This window comes from Rhinopithecus bieti, unplaced genomic scaffold (genome assembly GCF_001698545.2).
Source record: "Rhinopithecus bieti isolate Rb0 unplaced genomic scaffold, ASM169854v2 scaffold_20798, whole genome shotgun sequence".
Taxonomy (NCBI): Eukaryota; Metazoa; Chordata; class Mammalia; order Primates; family Cercopithecidae; genus Rhinopithecus; species Rhinopithecus bieti.
The window spans coordinates 798730-817512 of record NW_016810106.1 but is presented as its reverse complement, the minus strand read 5'-3'; the positions used below and the strand labels follow the sequence as shown (position 1 = coordinate 817512).

The 18783-nt window shown below is 40.0% G+C and overlaps 1 long non-coding RNA gene across 3 annotated transcripts in view; it reads left to right on the top strand.

Moving 5' to 3' along the window:
* The window catches only part of LOC108541742 (uncharacterized), a 58985-nt gene that overhangs the window by 27049 nt on the left and 13153 nt on the right, over window positions 1-18783 (top strand). For 2 of the 3 annotated variants that reach the window (XR_001889048.1, XR_001889049.1), the window contains one exon: window positions 9659-9881. This is a non-coding gene — a long non-coding RNA (uncharacterized LOC108541742). The remainder of the gene's footprint in view (window positions 1-9658; window positions 9882-18783) is intronic. The other variant, XR_001889047.1, reaches the window with a different exon arrangement.

Sequence of the window (18783 nt, the reverse complement as noted above, 5' to 3'; positions counted from 1 at the left end):
GTTTCTCTCCTCTCTCCCCTTTCTGGGGATTGGGGGATAGAATTGAAAGTTTCAACTTTGTAATCATGTCTGGGTCTTTCTGGAAACCAGCCCCCTTCCTGAAGCAGTTTAGGAAGGTCACCAGCCATCTCATTAGCATACAAAAGACACTCTTATCACTCTGGAGATTCCAAGAATTTTAGGCGCTGTATATCAGGAAACAAGATACAGTCATGCCTTGTTTAGTGATGAGGGATATGGTCTGAGAAATGCATTATTAGGCAATTTTATGGTTGTGTGAACATGAGAGCCTGTACTTACATAAACCTAGATGGTACGGCCTCCTACACACCTAGGCTTTATGGTATAGCCTATTGTTCCTAGGCTATAAACCTGCACAGCACATTACTGTACTGAATACTGTGGGAAACTGTAATACAACAATGAGTATTTATGTATCCAAACATGTCTAAATATAGAAAAGGCACATTAAAAATATGATAATATAGTCTTATAAGACCATTGTTATATATATGGTCCATCTTTGACTGAAACTTTGTTATGTGGTTCATGACTATATATATTTCACAATAGCAGGAATTGTGCTTTTGTTACCATCACTTTTTTGAAGTCTCAGGAAGCACCATTTGAGGAATGCTGCAGTGGGCATTGGCTTTTGCACCGATTTACAGAGGATTGGCTGAGAGGAATGGTGTTCTCCATATACCAGCTGGGAAGGCTCCTTTCATGAACTTATTAAAAATCATACTTTATTCTCTAGTGCCATGGGCTATTCCCCCTGTCTGGAATGCTCAGAACCTGGAGATGAGGCTGTTCTAGAAAAACAGTGAGAGGGAATGGTTTTAATACCTCCCCTATGCAAAAGGCATATGTAATGGTGACAATTTATCTTGTTACTGTTCCACATGTCAAGTCACTGTGCTTTTAGCACAGCAACAGAGAACATAATCAACTTTAGATTGAGGAAATTGTGGGTGATAATTATAATTACAGGGCATAACTCTATTGGCTTTTAAAATACAATTTTAAGAAAGTAGTGTAGAAATCAGAATCCATCATATTTCTATTTCAGTTTCAAGGAAAAGCTATTCATTGAAAAGACATTATTTTCTTTTGGATATTAACACTTTGGAGATCATCACACTAAAAGGATTTAAACACAATGCTGTCTTCTTTTTTTTACCTGAGTGGGTTTTGCACAGACTGTTCTCCCTGTCTGAGATGCTTAACTCCTGGGCCTATTGTCTTAGTCTTTGGGACTCAGTTTACCTGTCACTTATTCATAGAGGCCTTTGATCTAAATTAGGTCACCTATTATATTTTCTTGTACCATTTTGCACTGTTTTTTTTTTCACAATTCTTATCACAATTTATAATTATTATATTTTATAGAACCTAAGATGCCACTAATTGTAAAATGCACCATTATTGTACATACCTCTGAGAAAGTTCATGAAAAGAAGCTCAAGGTGAAGAATTTAGCATGAGATTTCCCATGCAAAGCTGGCCTACTGATGTAAGGGCACATGAGAAATGAACCCAGCATGTAGAAAGGGACAGCAAGGAAACTTGCCAGTTTCAACCTTAGCTCCAGATGGAAGGAGAAAGAAAAGTCTCTCCTTTTCAGGAGAGAATCAGGAGGTGATCATCTTGCGGGTTTGTGGTCTAAAGTCCACCAACAAGTTTTCTGTGGTCCAGAAAACCTCAAGTGGAGAGTATAGTTTAAAAGGAATCCCATGTTGAAAGTGGCCTGGGTGAAAGAAGCAAATTCATATACAATCCGGAAGAACTTGACTCACTTACAGGCCAACTGCATCATAAGACGTATTGATGGTATTGATGGTACAACGTGTCTCAAATTTGAATGTGCTGAGATGTTTAAAAAGTAGTTGCATTTGCAAATCAATAAGATACAAGGTAATTTATTTGCATGGATATTTGCTTAATGTTTAAGGTTCATAGGATTGGCCTCTGCTTCCTCACAACTTCACCTCCTTTGCCCAGTACAGGGCCTGAATATAGTGGACATTCAATAAATGGGAACAGAATGAATGAGTGAAACAAATTCCTCTTGAGCTTCACTTGTTGAAACTTTGACTTTTTAAAAAAATACAATTCTACTCACTTATGTATGTCAAATCACCTTACGACATAGTGGAAAGAGTATTAAACCAGAAAAGTCAAGACCCAGATTTTGACCTTAGCATCGTTACTGATTAACCCTATGATATGGGGCAAAGCCTTTAATCTTTCTGGTCCACAATTTACCCCTCTGTAAAATGGTAGGGTTGTGTCTTATTATCTCCAGGGTCTCTTCCCATTCTAATAGATTGTGCCTTGATTGTATAAAAACATAATAATGAGGCCCACTATTGTAGAGTATGCATCATCATAATTATCACATAGCCTCTCATGATAATAAGAGTTGACATAGTGCCGAGAACTTGGTCATGTATGAAATCCTGATATAACTCTGTCTTCATCTTTAGTAACTTTTCGCTACATGAAGACTGCACTTTTCATGATGGTTTTAAATATTTTTACACAATGGATGTAAATGGCAGTCAACGTAAATAAAGAGTAAGAAAGTGAGCCTGAGGAAAATAAAACATAATTGGAAGAACCAGGTACTTGTCATGGATAAGAGGAAGTCCAACGCTTTGAATCAAATAGCAGAGACAAATAGCAGAGGTCAAGGTAAATTGTGTGTAAGAAGCAAGGTAGATTTATAAGAAACAGGCCACCATAAACCCTGAAGCTTTGAGTCAAGCAGGAGACAAGTTATGGGCAATCAGAAACCAAGGGATTCTTAGGAGCTGAAGACAGAATGTAAGGCGAGGAGAATGCAAGAGAGGGCTTGTGTAGCAGAGGCAGGATGTTGTACAGCTGCTGTCCTGGCTCGAGGAAATTTCCAGTCCATTCTGCTCAGTCCTAATTCTGTCAGGGTGCAAAGTTTCCCTTCCACTTACAAAAGGTCAAGCCTCTGTTAGTCTACTATAAAGTATCTAGGGCCACAACAGGGGGTTGTCCACAGGCAAAATGGGTCAGCTGTGGAAGGGAGGCCAGTACAGCCTCTTGTACTGAATGCTCCATGGCTGGTAGACTGATGGCTGCAGTGGGTGACCATTGCTCAGCAACAGCCCAGGCCTGCTCAACTTCCAGTTAGTCTCCTGATCCTTATGAAAGAAGTTCCTTCCCTCATGCTTTAAGAACTAAGACACAGACACTCCTTCTCCTAGTGACCAAGACACCCTGGACATTCCACTGGCAGTGGCCCCAGCCTGTGGACAACCCACCCCCACCGGGTCCTGCCACTCAAGACTCACTTGGGTCTTGCTTCTAGCCTAGCAATGACTGCCAGTCTTCCCCTCTGCAGCACAGCCACTCCAACTTTGTCCCAGGGCCTCTCCCGTTGACCTACACTTATTCTGTAGAGTTTAGTTTTCTTCTTTAGGAAGGGGATCTCTTCCTTCAAAGACAAGTATCCATGAAGGGGCCTCGAAGATAAAAGCTTATGGCCCTCCCCTTCCTCCTTCCATTGACAGTCCTGTGTCCTGCATCTGTGCCTGCCTATTCTCTCTCTCAGGGTTTTGACCCAGACTCCACTCTAACTTTTGCCAGGTCAACTATGCAAAATATAGCTACGTGTGCATACAGACTATTAAATGTCCTGAGAAAGGCCTCCCCCAAAGGTAACTGGGGGAGCCATGAGAGTCCTAGAGAAGCCCGTGCTTGGCTGTCATCTGTTTATTTCTTGAGTGAGGCTCTGGAGGAGCAAACAGGATGTGGCAGGGTGTCAGCTGAAGAGCTAGACCTCACCTGCTGCTGCTTTGGGGCCCACTGGCAATGCAGGGCCCACTCCAGGCTCACCCCAACTAGAGGAAATCTTTCCTGATTGTATAGCCAGACTCCATTGTGAATGATGCCAGAGTTAAGAAAGCCAAGAGGATGAGAAGGATTCCCCACTGATCGGAAGTGAGACTTTCAGCCAATAATGAAGTTCACTTGGCCAAAGTCTGGGGGCCTAGAAGATGAATACACACATGCAGAATGAAACCTATGTCCCACTTCCTTGGAAGGAGGTAGATTTCTGGATGAAAGAAAGTGTCATTGGAGTGGAAGTGGTGGGTAGGGGGAGGGAACAATAGTTTATTAGGGAAATAATGCATTGAATGTCATGTTTTAAGAAAATATTGAACAACTGTATGATTTATTCTCCTAGTAAATGAAGCAAGAATTCCAATATATTCCCAGGGAGGACAGGAGGCATACATCACCTCTGGAAAAAGGAGGATATATGTATACACAAGTCCCAGAGTGGAAGAACGGGTTAAAACCTATCCAACTACCTGGCAGGTTGTGGGAAGGAGAAAGGAAAGAGGTAGTGGAGGCAGGAAGTGAGACCTAAGCATACTGACACCCCTGCTCCAGGCCAACAATGAGGCAACACCTTAGGAAACCCATGCCCAGCAACTGCTCTTCCTGGCTTCATTTATATTTGGCTGTTATTTTTCTCTTCTGCATATTTAATTCATTTTTTAGATTTTAGTATGGGAATGCATGTCGCCCATTGCAAATCCCTGTGGAATGAAACACAATATGCATTCATTATGAAAATATATAATGATGGGGAAATAGCCTGTATCTAGGCTTAGTCCAGATAACTACAAGGTCTTCAATTTTAGGGGGAGAAAAAAGAGGGCTCCAAGGAGTTTATTTTGGGAATTTGGATGCATAGTAGAATCCAAGCCTTCCTATTTTATTTTCTGAGAAATCGTATGGGTGTGTGTGCATGTGAGTGTGTATGCATGTGTGATAGGGGAATGACAGGCACAGAATTGGTGCTAAGGGTGATAAATATTGCATGTAACTGACAATGACAATTACACATTTCTTATATGTTTTCAAGGAATCAGAACACACACACACACACACACACACACACACACACACCCATGTCAGTTTTCAGAGAATTAGAACACAATTTCACTTAACACTAAAATATGCCGAATATAATTTTAATCTTTCTTTGATGATTCAGAAGCTATTTTAGGCTCCCTATGCCTCTGGGTTATTACGATGAACATAAATTATTATCATGCAATTCTGCACCATTTAAGTTGTTCACATTTTTCTGCTTATTTTACCCTGAATGAATGGGAGCTTCCTGCAGTACTTTAATTACTGTGCAGAACTAATCATGAATATGCAGATCATTTAAAGGTATGCTTGGGTCAACTTAGAGGGAAACAATAAAACTTGTCTTAAAATGGAAATATATATGAAAACTCTGCTAGTTGGGCCTGTTTGGTGATTGATTTCCCAATCAAACATACAAGAATTCCAGGGAGAAAGAGTACGTATTTACTTCAGAAAATCAGGGAAAATTTTAGTGAGGAGGTTGCATTTGAGCTTGGCTTTGAGGTATCAACCAATTAACCAAGACCAGAGGGCATTCCAGTTGTGGTCTGTGGAACAGCAGCATCAACATGCCCTCATTAGGAATGCAGGATCTCAGGCCCTCCCTTTGACCTGACTGAAACAGAATCTAAAGTTTAAGCAAGATCCCCAAATGATTTGTGCACATATTAAGTGTTGAGATATCCTAGTTTAGGATATCATTCATATTATTTGTAAATAAGGCTGAAAATGATATCCCATTATGAGAATCCTTGATACCATGCCAAGGGTTCTCGACTTTATTTGGTGGATCATAGGCAGTATCCAAAGCTTATAAGCATATAGTGACAGCCAGCCTGGACATGAATTAACTAGAGTTGGTGCAGGGCAAGGTGCCCTGATGCATTAAGCTCCTTGAACTTGAAGTCTGGAGAGAGGAAGGATGGTGGAGCAGCTAGACTGACAGGGTATCACTGGGGAGACTGGGTCAGTGGCTATTTACCAGATACTGATGTGAAAATGGAAGTGTTACTCTGGCTTCTGTGTTTCAGATAGATAGTAATGAGGAGACACAGAATCCAGGGGCGAATAGTTAAAAGGTTCTGTGATTAGTGAAGATAGAGATTTAACTCTTTATTTTGGGAGGCTACAGAGAGGATGGATATAAGGATAAAGATACTTTAGAAATTGCAGAGGCAAATTGACAAAACCTGGCGTATTCAAAAAAGATACCTTAGAGTATATTAACCCTTTAGTTGCAAAATTTTAATATGATTTCTAATGAGAATAGTGTCATTTAGCTGAACTGATTTTCACTCAGACTTTTGGGTAATGGTAATTAATGGAGCTCAACCAATTTGACCAATGTTGTTTTCATTTCTCCTCTTGTCAGTATTGTCTGATTATGCTAAAAATGAATGATAGATGCACAGCCTTCCCTCAAAACGTAATCAATTCAGTTGGGCTTCAACTTTAAAAGCATCTGAAAGGCTTATTTACTTTGCATTTGAATACACACAATGAGAGAATGAGGGCATATTGGAATTAAGTGACAGTTATAAAATCTGTGTGTAAATACAGTCAACACATCATTTTTATTGGCAAAAAAAAAAGAAAAAAGAAAACCAACATTTATTGAGCATGTGCCAAGTTTTGGTTACTCAGTGAGTGACCTTCCATAAGTGACCTTCCAAATCCACAAGATAGTTATTTTCACTGTTATGCAAAAACACTAGGACAGAGACTGGCACGCGTTATTTGTTCAAGGTTTCTGGGCTCTGAGCCATGGGATTCAGACTCAGGACTGGCTGACTCTGAAGGCTGGGCATTCTCTCTCACACCATGCTATCTCTCAAGAAATTCAGATTAAGAACTCTTTTAATTATGGTAGAAATCATATTTTCCAGTGGAATGTCTAGAAAAAGGAGAAAGAAAAAAGGAAGAAATGTGAGAAGTCAGCCTTCTGGGGCCTCTGGTGGACACCTTTGAGCTGTTTTTGGCTTTGCTGTCTATTGGGGGCTGTCCTGGGACCCTTTGGAAGGGGCAGCAAACATAAGTGAAGCTAAAAGCTTTGGGGAAAAAAATGAATGGTCTTTTTAGACAGGAGTTTGGTGATGTAGATTCTGGAAATGTTTGTAAGATAAGAGTGGCAGATTTTGCCCAGTGATTGGGTCTGTAAAGAACACAAACTCTGTGTTTGTGATTTATCATTATCCATTTAGGATTAACCATAGGATGATCAACTCAGGGATTTTGATCTTTATGAGCCTTTTAGCCTCCTCTAGGCTTCCACTATGCCCTCTGTAATAAAGTCAATGGGGGCCATTTATTGAGTGCTTACTATAGACAACTCTCATGCTGAGTGCTTCATATTCATATGATTCCTTTTATCCCTTACAATTATCTGTGGGGTAGCTATATTTATCCCCACTTGCACACAAGAGCATTGAAGCTTAGAGAAATGAGATAATTTGCTTAAGCTAGGAAGTGTAAAACTATGGTTTGTCCTCAGGTCTATCTGCTGATCACGAAAGCAGCTTCTAAAAACCATTATGCTATACTGCCTGTATTAATCTGTTCTTACATTGCTATAAAGAAATGCCTGAGATGGATTTATTTATAAAGAAAAGAGGTTTAATTGGCTCATGGTTCTGCAGGCTGTACAGGAAGCATGACAGCATCAGCTTCAGGGGAGGCCTCAGGGAACTTACAATCATGGCAGAAGGCAAAGGGGAAGCAGGTGCATCATGGCCAGAGCAGGAGCAAGATGGGTGGGAGGTGCTACACACTTTTAAACAACAAGATCTTGTGAGAACTCACTCACCATCATGAGAACAGCACTGAGGGGATGGTGCTAAACCATTCATGAAGGATCCACCCTCATGATCCAATCACCTCCCATCAGGCCCCACCTCTAACACTGAGGATTATAATTGAACATGAGATTTGGGTGGGGACATAGATCCAAAGCATTTCACTGCCTTTTATAAGTCTGTTTTTATTTCCAAGCATTTGTTGACTTTGCTGACTTTCTCACTGAACTGTGAGCTACTTGAGGGCAAACCTGAGCCTTATCTCTGGGACCTGAAGCCTAGGACGGTGCCTGATACATAGTAGGCACTTACAGGCACTGGAAGAAAGAAACAGAGGGAGGGTAAATGGAGGGAAAAGCTAATATTTAGTGTTTATCTTAGTCTTTTCTATATGTAAACATAAATATTTCTCTCTATATATTTAATGTGAGAGCACCATAATATACTTTTTTAGTAATCTGCCTTTTCCCTTGATTTATATGAGCTTCTTTCCAAGTCATTATTCTTCTAAAATTATTTTGAGATAAAAATAAATATGTACAAGTATTATGTATCTGTAATAATTTAAAACTACAAAAAATTTAAAATGTGTTTCCCATGTTCCTCTCTTTCTACCAGAAAAATAAGCTGTTAATTGGGGTAAATTAAGACATATTACCTTCAGATTCTCTCATGGGGCATACTGGCTTCCGGAACTCTATTTAAAACTTAATTTTCAGGAAAGAATAGCCATCCTCAATGTAGGACTAGATAGAGATGTAAGGGCAAATACTGGTAAGGTTATTCCCAAGTTTAATTTTATCTCATCCTAGAGCCACAGCATTTTATGAAATGAAGGTAAAAGCCCCAAAACAGCACAAAAGGAAACCTTCATGCTCTTAATAAATTACATCAATACTCCAGATTTTTATGTTTTAAAAGGATAAGCCAGGTTACCACCAACAAACTGCGTATTTAGTTACGCAAAAGTGTGGTTAGTGTTCACTATGTGTTGATTGTTGATTGGATTTGATAGGTTAATCTCTTTTAACCTCATTTTCAACAACTCAACATTTTTCTCTCAGGGCTTAGTGAGGGGTCAGGAATGTGATTCAGGGTCTTGGATCCAAGAACTTAATCCCCAGAGTGTGCTGTGTTTGGAGAATCCAGGTGAAGTCTTGTGAAACCTGCACAAACTTGGGCACTTCGTTTCTGTGGTTTTGAACCAGCCTAAAAAGTTGCTGCCAATGGCAGAGATGAGACTTGTGTGAAGCCACCTAGAGAGAGGGAGGATCTGCTGAGGGGGACACTAGCTTGTTTCTATTCACCTTGTGCAGGTCCTGCCCATCTTTCCCCCTCTAGAAGCTGACTTGTATCTTCCCATCCTAACTAGCCAAGCTCCTTCTGCTTTCCTGCAGAAGCATAAGCTGGCTACAGTCTCCACAGGAGTGGTGACACATTTTGGTCCCATGGTCAGAGTTCTAAGTCTTGAGAACTGCAGAGAGACCGTGTCTCCAGCTGATTGCACAGCAAGTGCGAAAACATACATCAGCATGACTAGACCCTGTCCGTGGGTCTGGAGTCACAGAGATTCAGGAATCTAGTTATATAATCTTGCCAAGACTCAGATTATAAATAAGGATAATAAATATATTTCATGGAGTAGCTGGGGGAATTAAATTAGGAAATATGTATAAACTACATAATATATCAGCCATGTGACTAAGGTCTTATACTTTTACTGAATCACCACATGTGTATTAAGCACTGGCTTTGTGCCAAGTCCTGAGGTGCCAATGGCAAGATAAATAGATGTGATTCCTTTATACCAGGAGATTATATTTCAGTAAACTCAATACATGTTTGTAGTTTTTTACTATTATTATATGGTTTGTCAGTTATCTATTGCTATGTAAGCCTTGAAACTTACAAGCTTGAAACAAACCCTCTTATCTTTGTTTCTATAGGCCAGGAATTTGGGAACCATTTAAGCTGGTTGTTTCTCACTCAGGGCCACTCAAGCTGATGGTTGGAGCTGCAGAGTCATCCGAAGGCTGGACTGAGGCTGAAGATCTGCTTCCAAGATGGTGCCCTCACATGGCTGCTGGCTGGAAGCCTTAGCCCCTCACCATAAAGCCCTCTCTGTAAGGGTACCTGAGTCACCTCATAAGGCAACTGGCTTTCCCCAGAGTAAGTGTTCCACACAGGGGGCCACATCTTGTCACTTCCAGGATATTCCATTTGTTAGAAGTGTTGCAGAGGGTGATATATCAGTATCAGATCTGTAAACAGGGCATATAGAGATCACAAAGATGGCCTTATCTTCTGTTTCTTCTGCTGCACAAAGTCCAAATTAATGAAAGACTCATTTTCTAGAATGTTCCTGGTTTCTCTTCCATTTCTGCTTCTTTTAAGATCTGTGAGAAGAGCTCTGTCCTTTGCAAAATACAAGGAACTGAACTTGAGATTCTTTTCCTTTTTAATCTATAAGAAAAGTTCTTTAAGTTCAAAACCTTATTAATAATCATAAAGCCTGAATAGTATGTTCGGTCACCATAAGTGAGCACAATACTTCTGGTTTTCCTAGAAATGGTTGAACGTCTTGGGTGCTCAAGTCCTTTTTCTTATGCCACAGTTCTTTCTCAGAGCCGATGAACATGTTTACTTCAATAAAACACATAAAACCTACCTTTGATGTGCCTCATTTTATTAATTTATTCCTTCTAGGAGGATACTTCTATATTTAAAGGGGCCTGGTATCCTTTAACAGAGAGAAAATTATCCACACATCATTCAAAACACTTGCAATAACTTAAAATGCAGGATGTCAACAGTCAGGCATTCGTGTGTATGATTTATATGTGTTTAATCTTACTAACCACCACATTGGGTGAGTAGGCACCTTAAATCTATTGGTTTATAGACAAAGCAAAGCAAACTCATCTGTTTCTCCTGTAACTGTGTTTTAAGAATGACTGAGAACTAGTGCAAGATTTCCACTGGCAAAGCATTTTAGAAGCCACATTGGACTCTTTGTGGATTTTCATGGCGTATTTTTCACTGTATGCTATTTACCCTATTGTTAATAATCTGTGGTTAGGTCAACACCCTCCAGAAGAAAAAGCCTAAGACACTGTCCTCTTTCTTCTGTTCCCTTTCCCTTAGATTGGTGTTTAATTGATGTGATTTTCACTGGCAAAGTAAAGAAGACAATTTGTATCTAATTTGGTAGCTCAATGTTTTCCTGTTCATAACTTTTCAGTGGGGTTCCATTGCTCTTAGGAGGAAGATGAAATTCCTCACTTCGGCCCACAAGGCTCTGCATGGCCTGCCTGGTCCTGTGCCTCTCTCCATCTGCATTTTTGTATGTTGTTTCTCTTGCTTTCTTGGCATCAGTCACATTGGCCTTCCCTTGACCCTCATAGTACTCATGATCCCTCCTGCTACAGGACTTTTGCACATGCAGTTTCTGTTGTTGCCTTTGCTCATGATGATCTTCCCTCCTATCTTCACTCGAAACTCTCAGTTCAAGGCACTTCAGGGGAGCCTTGTTCAACCTTCCTGAATAGGTCAAGTCCCATTATTGGTTCCCCAAGCACCATGTAACTCTTCTTTTTCACCCTCTGTTTGTTGCTCTTCTAATGCCTGTTGGTTTGTGTAACTACTTCCTATTCATTTTCTTTGGTAGATGGAGGTCAAAGAATGTGTCTGTTTTTGATCACCCTGGCACCTAGGTACTTAGCACAGTGTCTGGGACATCCTAGATGTGTAATCAATACTTGCTGAGTAAATGCATGAATGCACCAGGGTTTGGACTTCCAGCACTTTCCTTTTCTAGCTATGTGAATTTGGGCACATTCCTTTCATTTTTCTAGCTTTAAGTTTGTTCTTAGTCAAGTGAAGTTGATAATATACACTGCCTTCATTGTCATGAAGATTAAGTGGGGTAATTAATGTAAAAAAATGCTTAACACAGTGCCAGGTGTGTAGCGGAAAATAAAGGTTTGAATATTTGTATTAATCTTCAGCCATTGCATAGCCCTTCAAAAAACACCGTGGCTTTTTTGTACTTAAAAGTCAATGTGATTTTTAGTTGAGTCTAGACCAGTGCTTTTTCATCTCACAGATGAGGAAATGCAGGAAGAAAAGGCTTTAGTTTCTTGCCTAGGGTCAGTGGTTGCTTAAAGTCCATTCTTCATTTTGGTAATGAGGACATTTCCTTTCTAAATCCAAGATTTATAAGTATTGAATGTAAGAAGCCAGTAACCTCCTTTTTGTGTTTGATTTTTAGTCTTTGATGCCTTTTTCCTTATCAGAGTTTCATCTCTCATTTCTACCTGAGATTCTATCTTCCCTCATATTTATGTTTAAATGAATGAAGTAGTATAAATCCTTCTCCAAAAGAACTAAATTTGGACCTGTTGCCAAGAAGACTGAGTTCTATTGTCTGTTCTTTGTACATGTACAAAGAAGCCCAATTCCAGAGGAGGGGAGAGAAGAGAAAGATGATGTCTTCATGGATGGATGGTACCCAGGAACTCCCATCACACAAAATGCATCCTGGGTTTGGGGAAGTGAGATGACTTCCAAACCTCACCCACTGGTAGAGTGTTGACCCCACTCTATAACTATAAACAAGCTTGAGCCAGTCACACATCGTGTGACTTGAGGCCAATGTTAGAAGACCATTCGTATTCCAGCTTCAATGTTTTTCACACCACCTAGGAGTCAGTTCACTCTTGTTCAGATTCTTGGCTTTGTCTACTATTAAAAAAATATCTTCCTATTCTTTAGACTTTCCAATTGAGCTTGGTATCTTTAGCTTGGTCTTCGGCCCTGATGATGCTAATAATGGTAAAATAATAATTCTTATTTATCACATACCTGCCATGTGCCATATATAGTATATACTCTTTGTAATTTTTATAATAATCCTTTATTATATTCAGTTTACAGACAAGGAAACTGAAGATCATAGATGTGCTATTATTTTCATATGACAGTTTATAAGTGGTTGAGTTGACATTTGTACCCAGGCACTTCTGACACCCCAGCTTTATCCTTTTTACCATGTGATATTGTTTCTCTTTAGCTCCTTTTCTCAGAAGCCAAACCCTAGAAGTTTTTTTCATTTGGACCTCCCCAGTCCCTACCGAAACAAGACTGTAGACAATACTGCCAGGCATAGATCATATTGTCTCACTCTTGAGTTTAAGGTCTTCCAGCCTGCTGGTTATGGGCAAATCAGAGAATGAGGTGGGATATAGGAAGAAAGAGGGGTTAGGGATGGTGATGTTGCAGGGCCGTAGGGGTGGGGAGGATAACAGGATAGTGGATGTCAGAAGAAACATGTGTAGAGGCAAAATGGTACTCATTCATCAAAGATTTTTTTATGGCTCAATAACCCATTAAACTGTGGGGCCCATTTATAATGGGATCTCATCCAAGGGTACATTTATTTAATCATTGCTCCACCCTCACGCCCACAGGACCCTTGGGTATTCTCAGCACAGAGAATATGTATGGTTTTATTTCATAATTGGCTTGTCCCAGAAGACCTGAGTGCTAGCAGAGGAAATAGCTCACTGAAAGAGAAACAAAGACAAAAAAGTTTGTGATTATTTTAATGCCTCTACAGAATGGACCCACCAAGACATTGGGGACCTTTAGTGATGGCACCCAAAGCAATCAACCATGTGCTAATTTCAAAGATGATGTTAGATTTCTGGATCTTTATGGCTTAGGGCCCTTTTCATCAAGCATAGTCCAACCACAGTCTTAAAATAACTGTTGTCTTTTCATATGGGCAACATCCAAATCTTTTACAATTCACGAGCCACTCCAAATCATATGGACAAATATTGGCTGCTTTCATATTAGACAATGTCCTCACTGGACACAGAGATAAGACCAAGAAGATCTGTTTGTCTTAGCCTGGTTACATCAATGAGCCATGCAGCAAGGACCCTTAGAATTTGACCCACTTCTCCCTTGGAGCATCCTGACAAGCCAAGGCAAACAACAGCACCTGGACCTTTGGATCCAGTGAACATTAATCGTTCTCTGATTATCTAATATCCTAAATGCCCTTGACTTCTCCTCTTTAAAGTTGCAATGCTCTATTTAGGCCTCTACAGTAAATTATAGGAAATATGCTACAAAATGGAAATTTCTCTGGACCTGGACGAAGCCTGAGATAACGTTAATTCCTCTTTGGCCATAAAAAGAGCCCATGTTGTGTCTGTTCTGAATTAGCAACATGTAGAGGAAGTGATTCTGATGATGATGATAGAGCTTTAGATTTTAAGCATAATTGCTGCCTTCCAATTGGTTTTTGGTGATGTGAGGCTCATACCAATAGAAGCCAGAGAAATTGCCCAGATGTGGTCTTTTCATTGCTTGTTAAAGTTATTTCATTTTCATAATAAGAACAAGACAGTACAAGTAGTATAGTTTTGGTGAATCTCATTAGGTAACCCTTGACTTTTATTTAATAATAACTGAAAGAATCCACAATCCTGCTATCTCTGAAATTCATGTCTTATTATTTTATATGAGCTATATATTCTGAATTCACAATTCTCCAGCTTCGTGCCTTTCCCACTTACCCTCACCTTTCATTCTCTAGTGACCCTGGATTGCTAATTATGCCTCCTATATATCATACCCTTTCCTGCTTCTATGATTCTGAACAGTTTTCTCAACTCTCTCTCTCTGCTTGCCCCAGGGTTTGTTTCACAGGTAGACTCCTCCGGGTCCTTCAAAACCCAATTAAACCCAAAGGGAGCAGTAGTGGTAACAAAGCTAACTCTCAGTTTGAACATTAGGGTAAAAACCACAACAGGAACAATTCTTATGTAAGGCTTCAGCTACCTCTTCATTTGTATTTGTACATAAGTGAGAGTTCAATAAATATTTGTTGAGTTAAAAAAATTAAAAATAGCATTCAGACATCATGTTTTTTGAGAAGCTCAAGGTCTCATTTAACCACCTGGCATACACAACTGTGGGCCCAAGAAAGCTTGAGATTGAAAGGGTGAATGGCTACCATAGCATGTAGGGATTTTGTAAACAAGAAAAGTGTCTTAGTTTTAGTCTGAAAAGATTAGGGGCACATGTCTTGAAAAAGCTAATAGGGCCAAAGGTATGCTATTTATTTATATTAAGAGATGGGATCTCTCTTTGTCACCAGGCTGGAGGGCAGTGGCACAATCATGGCTCACTGCAGCCTCAACCTCCTAGGCCCAAATGATCCTCCCAGCTCAGCCTCCCTAGTAGCTGGAATGACAGTTGAGTGCCACCATGCCTGGCTATTATTCTTTTTTACGTTTTGTAGAGATAGGGTCTCACTACTTCTGTCCAGGCTGGTCTTGATCTACTGGGCTCAAGTGATCCTCCTACCTTGGCCTCCCAAAATGCTAGGATTACAGGTGTGAGTTACTGCACCTGGTCTGGTAATCCTTTTTAAATCCCTGTGCTTCTAACTCCCTAGTTCCATGACCACTCAGGTTTCCAATGCTACAGTGATGGCAGACGAGACCAACCCATAGTTGATGCTACAGCCAGAACTTGCCTGCTGGGAAGTGAAGAAGCAATTATGTCCTATGCTTAAACTGAGTGATGAACACATTGCTGAGGGCCATTTTGGGGGCACGCTTCCATCTCTGCAGAAAGTATAAAACTAAATCAAATAAATATAAACAGAATCATCCTGGGAGGCCTTGAGGCCAATCTCTGCACAATATTACATCCAAAAGACATAAATTGAACTCAAAAGAGCTTTGAAAAGTAATGTATTTAGGGAAGTTCTTCCGAGGATGTAGAGATGAGGAAAAAGATCACATAAGACAGTGAATCAAAATATTCTTAAACATCAAGAGGTTGATCCACTAAATTTGACTCATTTGTAAAATAATTTCTGCCAAATGCATGCATTTGTTTCCAATTCCTTAAACTCAAAGTTGTATATCCGGATTGTAAACAAAGATATTTGACCAATAAGAGAGAGACAAGTTTAAGAAGTGATGCTGGCCTCAGGATACTGGATGGCTGGCAAGTCAAGACTGGCATTTCTAGAACAGTCTATTTTCTACTATGTACAATCCATGATGTACAACGAATACATTTCATATGTATGTCACTTTAATTCTGTTATAATAGGAAAATTTAGCTCAGGAGAGGATAGCTCTGAGGAAAAAGGCCCTTTTTATGGTAGTGTCCCTGCTTCTTAACAAAGAAATGATTCTTTTATACATTTAAAAGCATCTCTTCCAATGACATTAAATTGTACTTCTAAATAGGGAGAAAATGTACAAAGAGCAATGGCTTATTTTGCTGTCTACCCTACAGAAAAACTAGGCTATATTAGAAATTCCACTGCTGACCTTACCTTAGCAGTTGTGTTACTGAAAGCTGTTCAACTAATACTGTTTTTCAAAATTTAGATTTATGCATCAGTAAAGCAAATGCCAGATACATTTCTACTGCTTCATAATGCCTGATGAGATCATATCACAGCTTTTTAGATTGGGTTTAGACTTGATTTTTTAAAGAAACAATGACTAAATAGACATCTTTCTCTGTATTTGTGGTTCTTCTTTCATAATTTCTTAATGTATCTTTGGGATCAAAATGGATTCATGTCTGTACTTCAGAGATTCAGTGTTTGAAGGTAAATAGGTGATAGCCTCAGTCTGTGATATGCATTCAATGTAAGAGATGATGGAAAACTCATCTGATGTCATCTGGATTGATGGTCTTGAGTGTCAGGTCAGCATGAAAGGTCTCTACCCTCCTTCCAGAGTTTGTTGCCAGAATGTGGTGTCATGAACACAGTTGGAGGAGCCACAGCAGTAATGGGGCAAGATAAATAAAGAGGATAAACAGGGAAGGGAGGTTGCATATTGAGATTGGTGGTAAGGACAGCCAGAGATATACAAGGAAAGTATAAAACACAGCTCAGGATGAGCAACTCTGTACTTTGCTCAAGAGAGAATTAATGCTTGAAATCCTTCATGTCAGGATTACAGAAGTGGATGTCAAGAGAAGAAGGTGTTAAGGTTCCTCTCTTCCAATGAATAGCATGGCAGAAACTGTCAATTATGCATCAACATCTTTTCTCATCTTCTTGGTAAGTAAAAATACCTCAGATATTAGCCAGACACTTGGATGCTCAGAATCAGACCACACTTTCCAGACTCCCTTGCAGCTAGGTGCAACCATCACTGCGTTCTGTCAGAACATAAGCAGAGGTAGTGTGTGCAATTTCCAGGAAATGATGTAGGAGGGGAAAGTCTTGCTCTTAGAATTTTCTCTTTGAAATGCAGATATGATGGACAGAAAGGAGTAGTCATCTTGGAGCACATGTTGAAAGCTCTCAGCTGACAGCAGAACTATGAGTTAGAAGGATCTAGTTCTGGGCTGCCTAAATTTTTATGAGAAGGAAATACATTTTTTTCCTGTTGAACTTATTTTATTTGCTTACTTTTTAATTAAATTTTTTTTACAACAGTTTTAGGTTCTCAGCAAAATTGGAGGAAAGTGTAGAGATAGCCTATATATCCTCTGTCCCACACATGCATAGCCTCCCCTATTATTAACATCCACCATCAGACTGGTACATTTGTTACAACCGATGAACCTACACTGACACATCATCACCCAAAGTCCACGGCTTACATTAGAGTTCACTCTTAGTATATACTCTAGGGGTTCGGACAAATGTCTAATGAAATGTATTAACCATTATAGTATCACACAGAGTATTTTCACTGCCCTAAAAATCCTCCATGCTCTACCTATTCATTACTCTTTGGCCCACAGTCCCTGACAACCACTGATCATTTTACTGTCTTCATAATTTTGCCTTTTCCAGAATGTCATATAGTTGGAAACACATAGTAGGTAGGCTTTTCAGATTGGCTCCTTTCACTGAGTAATATGCATTTAAATTTCCTTCATGTCTTTTCATGGCTTGATAGCTCATTTCTTTTTGGCACTGAAAAGTATTCCATTACCTAATGTACCACAGATTTTTTATCCATCTGCCCATGAAGGACATCTTTGTTGCTTCTGAGTTTTGGCAATTATAAATGAAGCTTCTATACACATCCTTTGGGTAGTATCAAAGAGTATGATTGTTTGATCATATGGTAAGGATATAATTAGTTGTCGTTGTTGTTTTTCCTGAGGCCAGGTCTCACTCTCGCCCAGGCTGGGATGCACTGGCACATTCTCAGCTCACTGCAGCTTCAACCTCCCAGGCTCAAGTGATCCTCCTGCCTCACCCTCCCAAGTACCTTGGACTACAGGTGCATGCCACCACACCTGGCTAACTTTGTATTGTTTGTAGAGGTGAGGTTTCACCATGTTGCCCAGACTGGTCTTGAACTCCTGAGCTCAAGCAATCTGCCAGCCTCGGCCTTCTAAAGTGCTGGGATTATAGGTGTGAGCCACTGCGCATGGCAGGATTTTACTTGTTTTGCAAGAAACTGCCAAATGTTTTCCAAAGTAGCCGGACCATTTTGCATTTCCACCAGCAATAAATGAAAGTTCCTGTCATTCCACATCCTTGTCAGCATTTGGTCTTGTCAGTGTTCTGGATTTTGGCCATTCTAATAGGTACATAGTAGTTTCTCATTGTTTTAATTTGGATTTTCCTGATGACATATGATGTGAAACATCTTTTGTCATGCTTATTTGTCATCTGTATATCTTCTTTGGTGAGATATTTGTTAAGGTCTTTGGCCCATTTTGAAAACTGGGTTGTTTGGTTTTTTATTGTTGAGTCTTAAGAATTCTTTGAGCTGGGCATGGTGGCTCATGCCTGTAATCCCAACACTTTCAGAAGCTGAGGCGGGTGGGTCACCTGAGGTCAGGAGTTTGAGACCAGCCTGACCAATGTGGTGAAACCCTGTCTCTACTAAAAATACAAAAATTAGCTGGGCATGGTGGTGTGTGCCTGTAGTCCCAGCTACACAGGAAGCTGAGGCAGGAGAATTGCTTGAACCTGGGAGGCAGAGGTTGCAGTGAGCCGAGATTGTACCACTGCACTCCAGCCTGGGTAACAGAGTGAGAATCCATCTCAAAAAAA